We start from the raw sequence: 17,727 nt of genomic DNA, 5'->3' as shown, positions 1-17,727 counted from the left end.
AAAGTTTTAGATGATTGCTAAAATATGGGAACAGGCGATTTACCTCTCAGAACGGGATTTGGAGAAAGAATGGAGATTATAGTTTGTTAAGCTGGGAAGCAGGCAGGGAAGGCTGCCTTGCCCAATGATGTTGAAACTGGTACTTGGAGGAAGAAAATCTTGGCGAGGAGAGGGAGCAGTCCCAGGCTGAGCAAGTAGAGTTTTGGCAAGCGAGAGAACACGGTGCTTATGAGGAACTAGAAGAGATCCAGTGTTGTTAGAGAATAGACGGCAAAGGGGAAGGGGGACCAGCACTAATATAACAAAGGCTGAGGTTGAGATTTCATCAGAAATACAATGGGAGAAATTTGATGGCATTTTTGTCATAAATCACAAATTGAATTTTCATTCTAAAAAATGTTTGTTCTGGAGGGGCGCCTGGGTGGCGCAGTCGGTTAAGCGTCCGACTTCAGCCAGGTCACGATCTCGCGGTCCGTGAGTTCGAGCCCCGCGTCAGGCTCTGGGCTGATGGCTCGAGCCTGGAGCCTGTTTCCGATTCTGTGTCTCCCTCTCTCTCTGCCCCTCCCCCGTTCATGCTCTGTCTCTCTCTGTCCCAAAAATAAAAATAAAAAACGTTGAAAAAAAAATTTAAAAAAAAATAAAAATAAAAAATATTTGTTCTGGGGACGCCTGGGTGGCTCAGAGGGTTAAGCGTCCAACTCTTATTTTCAGCTCAGCTCATGATCTCACAGTTTCATGAGTTCAAGCCCTGCATTGGGCTCTGCACTGACAACGTGAAGCCTGCTTGGGATTCTCTCTCTCTCCCTTTCTCTCTGCTCCTTCCCTGCTCACGTGTTGTCTCTGTCTCTCTCAAGATAAATAAATAAACTTAAAAACATTTTTTAGAATGTCTGTTCTGGCCATATTGTGTTAAATATATTGGAAGCAAATGTGGGGTATACTTTATATTTTTAAGAATAAAAAATATGATAACGGATGCAAGAATAAAAATTAGCTGCTTGAAATCATGCTGAAAATGGGCCAGTAAAGTTAAATACTATGGGGAAAAAAGTGAGCTCAGTGCCCAAGTCTTCAGCAAATGAAAAGAGGTGTCCAGGAAGTGGACAGGACACCTGCGTGGCTCAGTCAGTTGAGTGTTCGACTCTTGGTTTCAGCTCAGGTCATGATCTCACAGTTTTGTGAGTTCAAGCCCCTGCATCGGGCTCTGCACTGCTTACTTGGGATTCTATCTCCCTCTCATGCTCTCTGCCGCGCCCCCATTCACGCTGTCTCTATCTCTCTCAAATAAATAAACCTTTTTAAAAAATATTTTTTTAAAAAAGTCAGAAGTAAAATGGGAAACAATGTAGAATCTAATGGCAAGAGTTTTAGATGAGCAGTAGTTTTCATGAGAGATGAGAGTACAAGGATAATTTCTTTCACTCTCATCTGGACCAGGGATTTATACTCTAAATTGTATCTTATACTTCAATCCAACCCATTTAACCACTCCTTGGTCAATGTTCTTCTGAAGTTATTCTTATTTTGCTTTTTAAAATTCTCTGCATTTTCATCATTTAAATGAGAGTTCCCTGGAAGAAAGAGCCACGTCAGAAACCCTTTTTAAAAACTGGTATATCCCCCATGACCTTGAGAAAAGGCACAGGCTTTAAAATTCAAGAGGTCGATTGTTAGATAAGCTCTCCTTAATTCCCTTGAAGCCTAGGTCAGTAACTTGCCAGGCATGCAAGTTACTAACCTAATTTGACTTTTAAAAAAATATAGTTATGTCTTATACAAGGCAGCAACAATGCTTTCTTATAACGCTGAACTCTGTCATTCAGGTACAACAGGTGTTACTGTGGTTAAGACGAGCCCACACAGCAGTTCAAACTCTATACTCTGTGAGTCACCTTCAGCTGGTATGGATCTGATTTTCTAGCTACTTCCCCCAGAGGCACAGGTATTTGGGCTATCGTTATTAGGATTAAGCCAGGGGAGATAGTGGTATAGCAGGTGTCATTTTAAACCTATGTGAGTTGACATTAATAATAATACTTAAATATAAACATGAGATATTAACTCATGAAACAGGGAACAGGTTCATTTTGGATCCTCACAGTGTACACAACACAGTTTAGACCCTTGGTCTCTAGAAGCTTCCTTTTGAAAATGAAGGACCCATGGAAGGAATAGCCACTGGAGATTAATCACTATAGGGCAAAGGACAGTGTCATGGCATTCTGGTGAACTTTTTATTCAGCATTTGTATTTTGATTTTGTTTCATTTGAGTTGTTACATAATTTCTTGGAGGAGGGGCAATTGTTGCTAACCCTTTATATCACCTTAATGAGTTTATAGAAAGTCAGGAAGAGATAAGAAGGAAGAACAAGAGAAAGTCTTAGAGAAACAAATTCAGTGAGAAGGTTAGCATAAAAAAGTGAAGGGTTGCAATACATCGCCAAGCACTTTATTTCTGAGAAGTTGTAGGAGATTATTACAGTGAGAAAAGGTATTGGCATTAGCTGTCACTTTCCTAAGAGGAGTTTTGGTGATATTGCGTGGTGAGCTTGATCAATACGAATTACCAAGTAAACTGAATTTGGATTCTTTGTGTATAGAATCTCTCTCAATATAGACAAAGATAAAACTACAAAAAATGCCCTAAGATCTGTGAAGACTATGAGAGCAGAAACCTACACCCTCTTCTGTTGTTGATATTGTCTGCGTTTATTTGAGAAGGCAAATTTCCATAAAATTTTACATGTTGATAAAGAAGAATGACGGATTACTACTGGGTTTTTTGGTTTTGCCTGAGTGTGTGGGGGCTTTCTCAAGGGTGCCACAAAAAAATCAAATGGTTGATTCCTGGTAAAATACCTATATCTGCCTTTTTCGTTTTTCTTTCTTTTTTTTTTTTTTTGAGATAATACTAAGATTATATCTATTTTTTATTTTGTCCCTTGATAAACCATCTTTTTCTAATTATCTCCATTTAAAAATATCATGTAATGTTGTCAAAACATCATAATAAAATCAGCAGCACCCCATGAGCTGTCTTTTGAGGGGTCAGAGTTGACATTTTAATCATAACATCTCACTTATTTCGTTGTTTTTACCTAAGGGCCTGGGCCAGCCAAGAGCAGGACAGCCCCTTCCCGGACCTGGTTGCTAATCTCAGTGTGCGAAAATGTATCATTTATGCCTGTATCCCAGTGCCCACCCTTCCATGCATTCTTATTCTCACATCATATGAAGAGGTTGTTTGAAGTTCATAATTGCAACTGACTCACCAGTCTTAGTTTTAAAATAAGTAGTTTGCCTTAATTTTGGCAATATTAATATAACTCTCACTTTTAAAGCTATAGTATAATATATATATATACATACATATATATACATACATATATATATACATACATATATATACATATATATACACACATATATGTATGTATATATATAAATATATATATACAGTACCACCTTGGTTTGCAAGCATAATTCATTCTGGAAACATGCTTGTAATCCAAAGCACTTGTATATCAAAGCGAATTTCAAGAACCATTGGTTCCGTTGTGATCATGTGACGTTCGGCATCATGTACTCCTCGTATTGCAAGACATAGCTCTTTATCAAGTTAAAATGTACTTATGTTTGCTCATCCTGTGGAACACTCACAGAACAAGTTACTCACAGTCCAAGGTTTTATGGTATATTAAATATAACGTGTAGTCATGAGTATGTCAACACTGCAGCAGGTGCATGTGTTGGATGGATATATATTAAACTCTGTGTTTTTTATTGTCCCTTTCCTCTTCTAACAGAGGTTACACATTTGCAGAATGACTACAGTGACGATAAAATTTCAGTTGGTAATAGAGTTTTCTTTGTGCATGTGTGAAGTGAAACACACAGCCCTGGCCACAAACCTGATTTTAAAACCAAATGAAATGGCTGGCACAAATGTTTTAGCTACCTCCCTGAGTTTCTGCTCCTTTTTATGTTGGGGAAAACACAGATCAAATGTGATAATGGAGGCTAGTCTCAGACTTCACAACTGGATAGAGTCATGTTTCAGTCCCTAAGATGAAGTCAGAAAATGGATAGGATAGTGTTTTTGAAACAATAAAATACTATACCAGTATTAGATATTTTTAATATCCTAATTATGCAAATATACTAATGATTCTTGTCTGGTCTCAACAGACACTGAACTCTTTCTCTTTACAGAATTAGCGTCACCAACGTTAGGATTTCTGAAGACAGTTATAGGATTGCAGATAGATCTACTTTCCTTAAGTATTCAGGAGAACACAGAGCTTAATTCCAACCTTTAAACTTTAAGAAAAAAATAAATATATTTGGGAGAATTATGAGCTCATTATGTTGAAACCAATTTTAATAAGATTGTATTGCTTCTATCTTAAGGTACTTTTTTTGGGTTTTCTTAAGAACCTCAAGCATTTATTTGCATAAAGTCTGTGTCTGTGGGTAAATGATCTTTTATTGTAGATAAGCTCATAGCAAGATCTAAATCAAGTTCCTGATTTTTAAACAGCTGCGCCATTTGCAGGTCCAAGGCTGACCTAATCTCCCCAAGTAGTGCTTTTCAAACATTAATGTCCAAGTGAGTCACCCACGGTTCTTGTTGAAAGTGTGGATTCTGATTCAGTAAGTCTGGGAAAGGTTTCCCTCTTTCCTCCAGTCTTGTTCTCCCCAGCAGCAGCTCAATCCCCTCACATCTAGGACCATCCAGAGAATTTAGCCTCTTCAAAGGGCATGACCCGCAATGCATAGTGTTAATAATTCCCTGGGAAAGGAGCCTAGAACTCAACCTTCCTATTTGTAAGTGTTAGCCTGAGAGGCAGAGTATTGGGTGCGTACGTAGAGGAACGTTATCTATTTAATTTTTTTGAGAATCTTCAGCAGCAGCAAGAGCAATGTAGAAATTACTATAAAAATATATTATCTCTGGTAGACGTTCGTGAATATCACAGTGATCAAATCCCTAGGAAACAGGCCAAATATATTTATGAAAGAGTATGGTCTCCAGAGGCAAAACACTACTCTCTCATCCCATGTTGTTGGGCAAGTTTCCTCTGTCTTCTTTTTTCACCATAGAGATGTTATGAGAATTCAATGCATTAACTAATGTGAAGTACTCATATGCCTGACACATAGTAAGACCTCAATGGTATTATCTATTATTGTTAAAATTATTTCAGATACCAACATAAGAAGATCTTTCTTTTTCTTTCTTTCTTTCTTTCTTTCTTTCTTTCTAAGATTTATTTATTTGTGAGAGAGAGAGTGCAAGCAGGGAAGGGGCAGAGAGAGAAGGGAACAGAGGATCCAAAGCGGGCTCTGCACTGACAGCAGCGAGTTCGATGCAGGGCTCGAACTCATGAACCCCGTGAGATCATGACCGGAGCCCAAGTCAGACACACAACCAACTGAGCCACCCAGGTGCCCCAAGAAGACATTTATTTCTTAAATATAATCTTTGTGTGAGCTAAAGAATATTCTTTTGGGATAGTCCATGCACTATAATTTTTCAGTTTTTCACCTTGGAGACAAATTTCCATTGTGAGTTTCTGTGTTGAGCAAATTAACGGATCCTTCTTTTTTTCAGCTTAGAAGAAATAAATGGTAGAATGGCACTTCCGTTGTCTTCTCTAATGCACTTGGGCACAGTTCACTCCTGTGCACCTCTGCCAGCTGTCCAGACTTCTGTTTAACACTTGTCACATAGGCGTCTAACCATGTGTTTATAAAACTGCGGCCTGTATCTTATGTTTTAGAAGATAGGTGTTTAGCCTTGAGACTGGCAAAGTAGTAGTAAGATCTCAGAATTTTGGATGAAGGAATAGACAAATGATATTTGTAAATATGTGTAATTATACCTTTCTTCTTGGGTAGTGCCTTCTTTTTACCTCACTAAAGAGAGAAGTTTAAAAATAATTTTATACTCCATTTGTTTTGTAGATTATAAATATCTGTTATTTCTATCCATAGCTATCTAGAATTTTCCTGGGTTTCAAGGTACATATATTTTATAACACCTTTGGATTAATATAATAAACCTTTTCTTGGATTAATTATGGGGTTTCAAATATATATGTATATAAATAAATGGAACTGCTATTGGCCAAATATGTGTATTTTTTATGGAATCAAACATTTCCCTAGGCTTTAGCCCTTAAGTTATGATGAATGAGTTTCGGCTTACTAATATTTTTGGAATGTTTTTGAGTATCCACCCAAGATTTAAAAAATTCTGTGTATAACGAAACAATTTCCCAGTGGCCTCTTTATGGAAGATAATTTCAAGATGAATAAAGTGTTCCAGAACATGCCTATCTCTCATCTCTTATCTTGTATTTTCTACAAAGTTGAGAAATAGGTTGTGTTAGGAAAGAACTACTGTTCTTCATTCATTTAACTCATGTAGTTTATTAAACGGTCAAATGGTTTTAGGAGGACAGTTAGTCGTTTTTTTCTCTATTTAAATGTCATTAGATCTCTGTGCGTGTGTGACTCTTATGTATATATTTGTGTTTAGGTCTGATGAGTACTGTAAATACTGTTCTATATATTTTGATAATATCAGTTGATCCTTGGGTAGATTTTCACCACATTTATTCAATAAGATTAACAGCATCTTCCAGTTGTATATCTGGTAGCAATGCTTTTGTGAGATAAGGAAAGCAGATTCCTATCAAAATGAAGAGTACGTCACCGGTACTAATAGGGACATAATCCACATGTTCTCTCCTTTTTTTCAAGACTATCAGTGATAGAACCTCCTTAATTTAGTTTTTTATCACATATGTCTTATACTTGAACTTCTTTGTCTTAAAATACTTTCATATTTTTCACAAAAATACTTCAACACGTTAATGTTCTACATGTTAAATATTTCAGCATGTTAATGTTTAATGAAGGGAAATCTTCATTCTGAAAACTTTTTAAAAACTGAGTGATATTCAGGCTTCTTTTCTTAAGCTAAGTAAATTCTCTTTGCCAAAAATCATACATCACCACTTCTGTATTGAAAATGTGTGATTAATATCTCATGGAGTAAAATTTAAAAAATAGTTAAATGTTTCTTAAGTTTCCTCAGAAAAGTATGCTCTTAAACTTTTTATGTCAAAGAGAATAATTCTGCTGCTCTAAAAGTTTGAGCATGTATGTGAAAACATTTATCATGTATGCTATTTTAGTATATTTTAATATTTTAAAATATTTCTTAAAAATAAAAATTCTATGACATAGAGATTGAAGTTAAGTTAAGTTAAACTCAGTCAAGGGATAGTCTGGGAGTTTTGTAAATTTCACTGACTCCTCATAAGTACTTTTCCGTTCTTACTCCCCATGATGCATCAATATATTTTTTATGAAATATTTTAGATAAAATTCTAGACAAATTTATTTTCAGTTGATATACAAGGTGAATCCAAATCTGCAGTTGCAAAATGAAATAACAGCTTGGAAATTTTAACTTTGGAGAACAAATGTTAAAAGAAATAGAACCCAGTGTTTTTTCCAGCAAGTGTCCATTATTCTTTTTTTAATTTTTATTTATTTTTGAGAGAGAGAGTGAGAAAATTGGGGAGCGGCAGAGAGGGAGACACAGAATCTGAAGCAGGCTCTGGGCTCTGAGCTGTCAGCACAGAGCCTGACGCAGGGCTCAAACCCATGAGCCACGAGATCATGAAAAAGTAAGATGCTTTGACTGAGCCACCCAGGTGCCCCAAGCAAGGCTCCATTATTAATGTCCTCATCAATAAATGTTGAGCATCTGCTATCTTGAGAAGTACAAAAAAAATAAACATAATACGTGTGGTAGATAACTTTATTCAGTGCCTATTTCATACCAGAGAGGAAGCATGGCTTAGAGATTGGAGCAAGGACTCTGGAACTGGCTTGCTTGAATTCAAATCTCCCTTCTATTTATTAACTCCATGATTTTAGGTAAGTTACTTAGCTTTCCTAAGCCTCAATTTCCTCAGTGGTTACATGGGGGTAACAATTATACCTTCCTCATAGGTTTTTTTTTTAGAAGAATTAAATTAGATTATGAAACATTTAGAAAGGGGCTTGATGCATAGTATACACAATATGTGTTAAATAAATAAGCAAAACTATTAAGTGGAGTTCATAGAACTTAACATACTGCATTTATTCATTTTAGTAACCCTAGAAGATATATGCTGTTTTTATTTTAATCTTACAGATACACAATTTTTTAAAAAGACATTAAGTAAATGTTCCCAAATCACACAGCTGTTAGGTTTTATGGCTAGAACTTAAATCTCTCTCACTCTGATGTTTACTTGTACAGTAGCTTTGCCTCTGAGCTTTGTATGGCCTAGATGATAAGATGAAACAGGTGTGAATAAGTCTGGAAAACCAACCCAAGAAGATACGCACTCAGTAATTGTGTGTTTAGGCTGTATGATGTTACTGATTTTGAAAGTGCTGGCAATAAACTTCCCAGAAGACCTCACAGCTAGAATGGAGACGGATTTTATAACTTCAGTAGAATTTTAATTTGTTATTATTAAATACTTTTGATACTTCAGTTTAGAAAAAACATCATAAAAGGTCTTAAACATCGGGCTGGCATGGTATGTCTATTATTTAAGGAATCTGGCTATTTTTTAATGGTTTATGCTAGTGAATAAATGTCAGGTAGCAAGGATAATGCCTTGTTTGAGTATACTGACCCTAAACTGGGGGTCACTTTTGCTGCACAGGGCACTTGTGTAAAAAGGCAATGTAGGTAACAACGAAAATTTCAGTTCTGTTGTAGATTGGCCTTTAGCTTGCTTTGGGTTGTTTTGCATTTATCTCTCTCTGTTTTCTTGTGAATACCAACATTCTTTACAGTAAGTTATTTTTACTATATGCCAAATGATAGACCACTTCACTAATGTACTAAGTCAATTGTTAGTTCAAACTGCACCCAGTCAGTTGTGCAGAGATGCTATTGGGCTTTCTTCCTGACATCCACTTGGCTGATGATACATTCTGACAGTTTCATGTCCCTTTACAAAGGGACACACGTGCCCTGGGAAAGCGCTTTTGTAGATCTGAGGCTGTGAGAAAAAGGAAAATGAAAAAATAAGGAGAGTTCACATTGGAGACTCTATCTGGTAAATGGATTTAAAAATGGTATTAATAAAACTGTTTTGTAATTTCAAATTGTTTTTAACATTTATTTATTTTTGAAAGAGTGAGAGCATGTGCGCATGCACACATCCAAGTTAGGAAGGGGCAGAGAGAGGAAGACGGGATACAAAGCAGGCTCCGCACTGGGAGCCCAGAGCCTAGTGTGGGGCTTGAACTCGGGAACCCTGAGATCATGACCTGAGCCGAAATCAAGAGTCAGCTAGCCACTTAACCGACTGAGTCACCCAGACATCCCTAAAACTGCTTTGTAATTTCAAATAAGGATAAGGTATTCTGTGATTATTTGAGAACATAGACAATGCTGCTGTTGTTGCAAGGGCTTTTCTCTTCTCTGTCCAATGTATCCAGAATCACTACCAAAGTTCTGTTTTACTAAACTATATTGGATTCTTCACTAACTTTTCTAGCTTCTGTATTTCCAGCAGTTTTCAGGGACTGCCCTTCAGCATCTATAGCCATGACCATTCCAATTTTGAGCCTGTTCTGGAAGAAGCAGGGACTGCTATCTATAAACAAGTCCCTTGACACTCTACCGGATTCCTTGGAGGTGTTAAGGGTGGCAAGATGAGATTCAAAGGTTTATTATTATTATTACTGCGTTTAGAACTTGAAAGTAAAGGTTAAATGCAAATGCACTGGGAAGAAATGACTGGAGTTAAGAGTGGGGAGATTGCTGTGCCTAAAATGTCACCTTTTCTGCAGTATTGCTCAGGGCTAGCCTATTATCCATTACTTCAGTAATATTTATATATTCCTATAACGTTTCAGACTTAGTTTACAGTTTAGTAGAGGCAAAAATAGGTAAGGGTTAGTGTTGGATTATTTGAAAGAGCAAGGAATTTGGCTTTCAGAAAGCCTAGATTAAAATCCTATCTCTAAATGACCTTGCTCAACTTACTAAAAGTCTCTGGGTCTGTTTCCTCACCTTCATGATAGGAATAATAATATCTAACTCAGCAAGTTGAAGCTTTATGTGGAATTACTTCTGTTTTATGCAGATGTATATAGATGAGGCCTCTGGGGAATATGATTTACAGTAGCCAATTTTACCTGATAAGAAAACAGAACTAGTTGCCTAGAGATGTATGAACAGGATAAGGAAAAAATACAGGTAACATCTCCTTCTGCTCATCCTTTATGTGTATAGTATTTGGACCCTTGAATATTCTTAGGACAAGGACAACACCTTACTAGCATTTAGTTATCAGCTGAAATGCCAAAGGAAAGCATAATGGTGTGCACAAGTAAAACAGAAGCCGTGTTTTCTTACTCAGAACAAATGCTTCCACCATCAAGGTGACTGTGTGGAATGTTCAAAATGTTGGATTCCAGAGATGCCACGTGGCCTGCATGTTGACTTGTGGGGGTGATTCTGCAGCGTGTGATCGAGGAGGGTCACTGACTGGAAAGAGAACCTGGGGTCTGGTCGGGGGCACCCTTGTGACCCTTCCTCACCACGCATAGGCCTGCCCTCAGAGTCAGTCAGTGAAAGACAAAAGTGTGTTTCCCAAAGATATCGTGGTGGTGGCTTTGTGAAGAGTGGTTGGAATGTGGGGGAAGCAAGCAGCTAGGAGATGATGTGAACAGCCCAGGTGAGAGGCACTGCTTAGTTGGACTGAGGTGGTGATATTTTGAGTGGGCTTGAGGAACCAGACATGATAGCCGCGTTAGAGGTGGACTAGGTGGGACTCGGAGGCAGATTGGATACAGGAGCTGTGAGGAAAAGAGAATGACCCTCATGTGTCCAGCTCTGGGGCTGGAAGTGATGGTTCCATGCAAGTAAGACATTGAAAGTCAGGAAAAATTAACAGGTTTTTGGTTCATTTTGCTTTGTTTTTCTTTTGTCTTGCAGCTAAGGAAAGAAAGGTGGAAAGAGAATAAACTTGTTTTGTACATGTTGAGTGTGAGGTATTTTTCAAAGGCATTCAAGAAGAAGATTCAAAGTCTCAGAGTAGAGAGGGGCTCAGGAATGTAGATTAGGGAGAAAATCATATTTATGTGGAAGCCAGAGCCAAGAAAGGATTCAAGGACTTCAAGAATTGATTCAGAAAGGTTAAAAAAAGATGGAGGCCTTTAAAGATATATTACTTGGCAATAGGTTATATATGGACATGGAATCAAGAATCTCATATTTGTCCTCCTTGCAGCGTCGAGGAAATGAATGTATCACGGCTGCCATTTAAGCCTTGAAGATGATCGGCTTTAAAGGATCTGAGGTTATGGGGGAGGGGAAGGAGAAAAAAAAAAAAGGTTAGAGTGGGAGGGAGCCAAAGCATAAGAGACTCTTAAAAACTGAGAACAAACTGAGGGTTGATGGGGGGTGGGAGGGAGGGGAGGGTGGGTGATGGGTATTGAGGAGGGCACCTTTTGGGATGAGCACTGGGTGTTGTATGGAAACCAATTTGACAATAAATTTCATATATTGAAAAAAAAATTTTTTAAATAAAAATAAATAAAAATAAAGGATCTGAGATTAATCAAACTGCAGGCTTCGTGTGGGTCATGTGACCTGAGGGGTGCATATTGAGTGTGCTTTTTTAAGACAATATGAATAGTTGATAATTCTTTTATAAGTTGGTTTTGAATACATGAACATTAATTTAAGGGGTTCACTTTGTTTTGAAGGATTCTTTGAAGGATTTGTAAGAGATGTGAAATGAGAGCCCACAATTTAGTGGTGAGCTGAGGGGGAAACTTAGGGCAAGATATACTGAGGGAACATTTACAGAGGTAGGTAGGAAATTGCAAATAATGATATCATTTATTTGCGTAAAGGGTACTGCATTGAGAAAAAAAAATTCATCAAGTCTCCATGGAAGCTGTGATTGAGGCATGATTTTTGCCAGGAGCTGGGGGATGGGAGGCAGGAATAGAGAGATGGCGGTCAAAGGGAACAAACTTCCAGTTATAAGATGAATAAGTTCTGTGGATTTAATTACAACATGGTGATTGTAGTTAACAATACCATATGCTATATTTGGAAGTTGCTAAGAAAGTAGATCTTCAATGGTTTCACCACAAAAAGAAATGGTAATTGTGTGAGATGATAGAGGTGTTCACGAACCCTACTGTGATAATCATTTGGCAATATGTGTATCACATCATCATGTTGTACACCTTAAACTTACATAGTGTTATATGTCTAGTATAATTCAGTAAAGCTGAGAAAAAAAGTTACAATAGGGAGAATAACACTATGTCATAGAAAAGGTGGAGTATAATGGGTCAGAATTTTACAAGATGATGGGATTAGAAGCTGCAAGTATAGACTGCATTTATTTTTCTAAACTCATGAGGGTAGGAAAGATCTTGAGGAATTAGCAAAAATAATGAATTTATTTTATTTTTTTAAGTTTATTTCTTTATTTTTGAGAGAGACAGAATGTGAGGAGGGGATGTGCAGAGAGAGAGGGAGAATCTCAAGCAGGCTCCCCACTGTCAGCACAGAGCCCAATGCGGGGCTCGAACTCATGAACCTTGAGATCGTGACCTGAGCCAAAATCAAGAGTTGGTTGCTTAACTGACTGGGCCATCTAGGCACTCCTGTTTATTTATTTATTTTTTTGATGATCGGTGTTTGTTTATAGGTTGCGAAGGTGTAGCCAGGGCAAAGCAAATGTTTACAGGTTAAATTTGGAGCTGGGGATAAATGAGAAATATCTGAGAGGAGGTAGAATAGTATGACATTGAGAGAAGAACGTATGGATACTTGTTCTTCTAAGACATGAAGGAAGAACTTAAGTATGAATAAATGCATTTTCTAATTATAAATATGGTTTTACAGTTGTGAAGTATAGGGAAGAGAAATTGAATGAATCCATCTAATCCTCTCCTTTTGTTTTCTCAGTGAAGTATGAGCCTGAGTCGTACCCTCAGATGAGGAGTAGCAGATAGGGTGGGTGACCTGAGAAATGTAATAAGTGTTGGGCAGTCATGTAAAGAATGGAAATAAAAGGAATAGGGATTAGTATATGTTTGGTCAAGTTAATGACTCAGTAGGCATTGGACTATGCTGAAGCAACTAATAGCAGAACATTCATTTCCTCTGAGTGCAACTTATAAGACACAGGTTAAATTAATTTAAAGAATGTCTGAAAGATTGAAAACTGCTGAGTCAACCCGGATTTGAGGGACCAAAATCTCAGAGGAGAGAAGTCATTGAAGTAGGCCTCAGTGTTCTACAAGCCATCTTTCCCCCCTCAATCCACTGCTGGATTTAGGTGGGTTTGGGGGGGGGGGGTCACGAGGACGTAGGAAGTAGCCAAGTAGTGAAGAGGCAGACAATCCACCAGGGCTCTGACAATCTCAAAGGATTTGGGGACACAAAAACTGCATTTCCGAGACAAGCCAGTTAGAATTTGAGGGGCAGAGTGTCTGAGAGAAGGGAAACTCAGAGAAGCTGAAAGTCAGCGCCTTCACCATGTGCCCTAAACAAAGTCTTAATCTGCGTGGGGCAACAGGCTGAGGAGCAAACATAAAATACCCCCCAAAACAAAGCAGAGATATTGGCAGCATCACAGTGCTAAGAGGGAAAAAAATGGAATTCAGAACTTCCAAATGAAAAGGGGCCTTCGAAATACCCTGGGCTCTCAGTTGAGAAGTTTCAGTGGGACTGAACGAGAGGTAGGCTGAACCTTATAAAGATTGGAGTCAGTTCCATTTTTGATTAAGTTCAGGAGATCCATCCTGTTCTCCCTGCCTGCCTTCCGGAAGATAAGATGGGGCTTCTGTGGAGGTAGATCTAAGTCCCTTCCCATTTTTCATAGAAAGGTCTGGCATTGAGCCAAGAATCATCAGGTATACGAAAGACTAAGATCAAGAAAAATAGATAGATCTGCACAGATTATATAAAATAATTATGGTTGATATGTTCGAGAAAATAGATGACAAATGGAGAATTTTACCAGGGATCCAGGTACATAGGAAAGAATAAAATGGAAGAATTACAACTAAAAACAAGAAGTGAAATTAAAAACTCCATAGATAGGTTTGATGTCGTTTGGACACATCTGAAGAGAGGCAATTAATTAACGGAATAGGTTAGTAGGAAATATCCAGACTGAAACACAGAGAACAAAAAGGGAAATAAACTATAGAGGAAAACATAAGGAATATCTAGGGCATGATAGAAAGTACTGGGAAGGAGAAAGGGTGTGTGTGTGTGTGTGTGTGTGTGTGTGTGTGTGTGTGTGTGTGTAGGTTATGAACTCAAGGATAAGTACAAAGAATACCAACCCTACGCATATTGCAGTAAAATTGCTGGAAACTAAAGAGAAAGAAAAAAAAATGTTCTAAAGGTATCCAGAGGAAAAAAGACATTTAAAAAAACAACCACAAGATAACAGAATGACATCTATGAAGTGTTGAAATAAAATATCTGCCAGAATAACCGAAGAAATTAAAGAAAGATAACTTATACTACCTGACATCAATTTATTATAAAACTAGGATAATTAAGACAGAGTGGCATTAGTGCAAGAGTAAATGAATAGACTAATGGGCAAATAAACCAATAAAAATCCAGAAACAGACTTGCATTTATGTGACCTCTTGATTAATGCAAAAGTTACATTGCCATGCTAGGATTAAAGGCAGTGTTTCCAGTAAATGATCCTGAGTCCCTATGAAAAAAATCATAACACTCCCCTCACACCATACGCAGGAATTGATTCCAATTTAGATCTAAAAAGAAAAAGTAAAACCAGTAAGATTTTTGAAGACATCAGTGCAAACTATTTTATGACACTGGAATAGCTAAGGTTTTCTTAAAAGACAAAAAGCAGGGGAGCCTGGGTGGCTCAGTCAGTTAAGCACCTAACTCTTGATTTTAGCTCAGGTCATGATCCCAGGGTCGTGAGGTTGAGCCCTGCTTAAGATTCTCTCTCTCTCTGCCCCACTCTGCACCTCCATCCCCACTCCCCTCCCCACTCACACACACACACATGCACACCGTCTCTCACTCTCTCTCTAAAATAAAAAAAAAAGACAAAAAACCTGAATTATAAGAAAACAGTTGGACACACTGAACTATATTAAAGTTCGGCATTTATTTTGGTCAAAAGACATCATTTAAAGTAGTGAAAAGATGGAAACCCTAAATTGAGAAAATATATTTGCAACCTATGTATGTCTGTCAAAGGACTCATCCAGAATATGTAAAGTACTCATAAATTAATCTAAAAAACAAGCAACCCAATGGAAAGAAATGGACAAAGGATTTGAGTATGCTCTTCATTCCAGAGAATCACCAATTGACCAATAAAAAGAAGAGGTATTCAACCTCATCATCATCCAAGATGTGTGAAATAAATCCACACTGAGATACCATCATACATCCACCAGATGTTTAAAATTAAAAGACTGACAATATTAAGCATTGGAAGGATGTGCTGCCGTGTGACTATTAACATCAGCGTGTACAATAGTGTAATAATTTCATACCTAAGGAATTCCATTCTTGGGAATTTTGCAACAGAAACATACACATGTACACAACAAAAGCCACGTCCAGAATGTTCAGTGGCAGCACCACTGGTAATATCCCAAATTAGAAACAATCCAAATGTTCATTAACGGTGAAATGGATAAATATTTTATGGAATACAGTGGAATAGTTTCCATCAGTAATAATGAGCATATTTTACACGTTACTGTGGATGAATCTCACATACTTAATGGTGGCCCAGTTGTACATATTGTGCTATTGATTCTATTGATAAAAAGCAGGTAAAAATATTCTATGCCAATAGAAGGCAGGGCACTGGTCACCCTGCTGGAGGGATTTGAGGGAGGCTTCCGGAGTGCTGGTAACGTTCTGTATCTTGATCTGGGTGGTGATATTGTGAGTGAGTTCAGTTTATGAAAACTCAACAGACTGTAGCAATGATCTTCTAACTCTTCTGCCTATATCTTCTCCTTCAACAAAAACTTTACGGTAAAAGAGAACCAAATGGCTCTTGCAATTTGTACATTTACGGTGAGGCTAACAATCACTTTCCTGGCTAGTCACTCAGCCAGCATAGAACCTGGGGAGTGAAAAGTTTGGTAATCATAAAACCTTTAAGTTTTTAAACCTTTAAGTTGAAAAGCTTTAAGTGCTCCATATAATTACCTTTATCATGAAATCACACATATTTCAAAGAGTGATGACAGCTGAAAGCGATATGCAGCAGCATTTATTTCAACAAATTACTATTTAATTTTTGGTCTTATGGTACTCCTATTTTGGTGGTAACTGAAGCAGAATGCTTGAATATTCAGTCTATCACCTTATATACGTTGCCTGCTGACACACCCCGCATACTTTATTCTTGGATTTGTTTTCATGTGGCTACTTGAAAAGGTCTTTAATGGCTGGAAAGAAACGGAAGTGAATTACTGGATTGTGCTTAATATAGTCTATGGGCAGCATGACTCCATGACAGACGGCCGGTAAGCCTGTTGACGTCTCAGTGCCAAAATATTTCTACTTTTCTGTCTGTGTTCTTTATATTATTGTTCTTTAGTTGATTCTAATCATATACCTTAAACCACATTTTTCTAAATTGTGTACCTAAGAACCACCTGGTCAAGTTGTTAAAAATGCAGATTTCCAAGCCTGAGCTCTGACTGAAGACGCAAAGTATGTGCATTTTTAATACTCCAGGCGATGCTGTGAAGATATTTTAGGGGACTAAATTTTGAGAAACACTACCTTAAGTTCACCATCCATAGTAATAGCTATTTGGAAAATGATATTTTGACTGGGAATTTGGGGGGATTATTCTTTTGGGGATTTTTTGGTTGTTTTGTATCAGGTTATGAGTCACCTTCATTTAGAGCAAAGGGTTTAAGTTGCTGAGCAAAGTGGATATGAGAAAGCAAATGGAGAATATTTAAAATAGAACTTACAGAGTACAGAAGCTGCCATCAGCCCCTATCATGAATCATATAATATTTTGTTCAGACAAAGCTGAAGTGGCAGATGGGCCTGTTATTAATTTAGGTAGACACTCCTTAAACTACTAAAGTTTATGAGAAGTTTTACAACCCTGGAATTCTGAAGCTAATTCAGGTGCATGTAGTTTCATGTCATCTTTATGGGAGCAGAAAAAGATCTCTATCCCACACCCCTTGCATTTTTGTTTGTCAGAATTTAGATAAAAGGATGCAATGAGAGGAAGTCTTTGCCCACACATTGCATCTTTGCTTTACCACCTGTTTTGCTGGAACCAATCAAGGCAAAGCTGAATCATTGACTCAGCATCCAGTTACCCTATAGGCATCAATTCACAAAACCATGAACTAAGTATACAGGAGAAAGAAACCCAAACATTTCTTTTCCTACGTTTGACTTCTTTCTCCCCTTAATGCATATCTAGGAACTTCTCTCAAGCACCTGGCTAAGTTGTGCTGTCGAACTGGACTGTTTTCCCTTTTCAGAGCTTCCGTGTGTGGGACGCCTGGGTGGCTCAGTCGGTTTAGCGTCTGACTCTGGCTCAGGTCACGATCTTGCGATTCGTGAGTTCGAGCCCTGTGCCGGGTTCTGTCCTGACAGGTCAGACCCTGGA

At 37.8% G+C, this 17,727-nt stretch overlaps 1 protein-coding gene across 5 annotated transcripts in view; it reads left to right on the top strand.

Moving 5' to 3' along the window:
* Positions 1-17,727, top strand: part of PLA2G4A (phospholipase A2 group IVA) — a 160,003-nt gene that overhangs the window by 45,475 nt on the left and 96,801 nt on the right. The gene's annotated exons all lie outside the window — the stretch shown is intronic.

Source organism: Neofelis nebulosa, chromosome 15, assembly GCF_028018385.1.
Source record: "Neofelis nebulosa isolate mNeoNeb1 chromosome 15, mNeoNeb1.pri, whole genome shotgun sequence".
NCBI classification, from domain to species: domain Eukaryota; kingdom Metazoa; phylum Chordata; class Mammalia; order Carnivora; family Felidae; genus Neofelis; species Neofelis nebulosa.
Note: the sequence above shows the minus strand (reverse complement) of the source record. Positions and strands in the feature narration are given on the sequence as shown.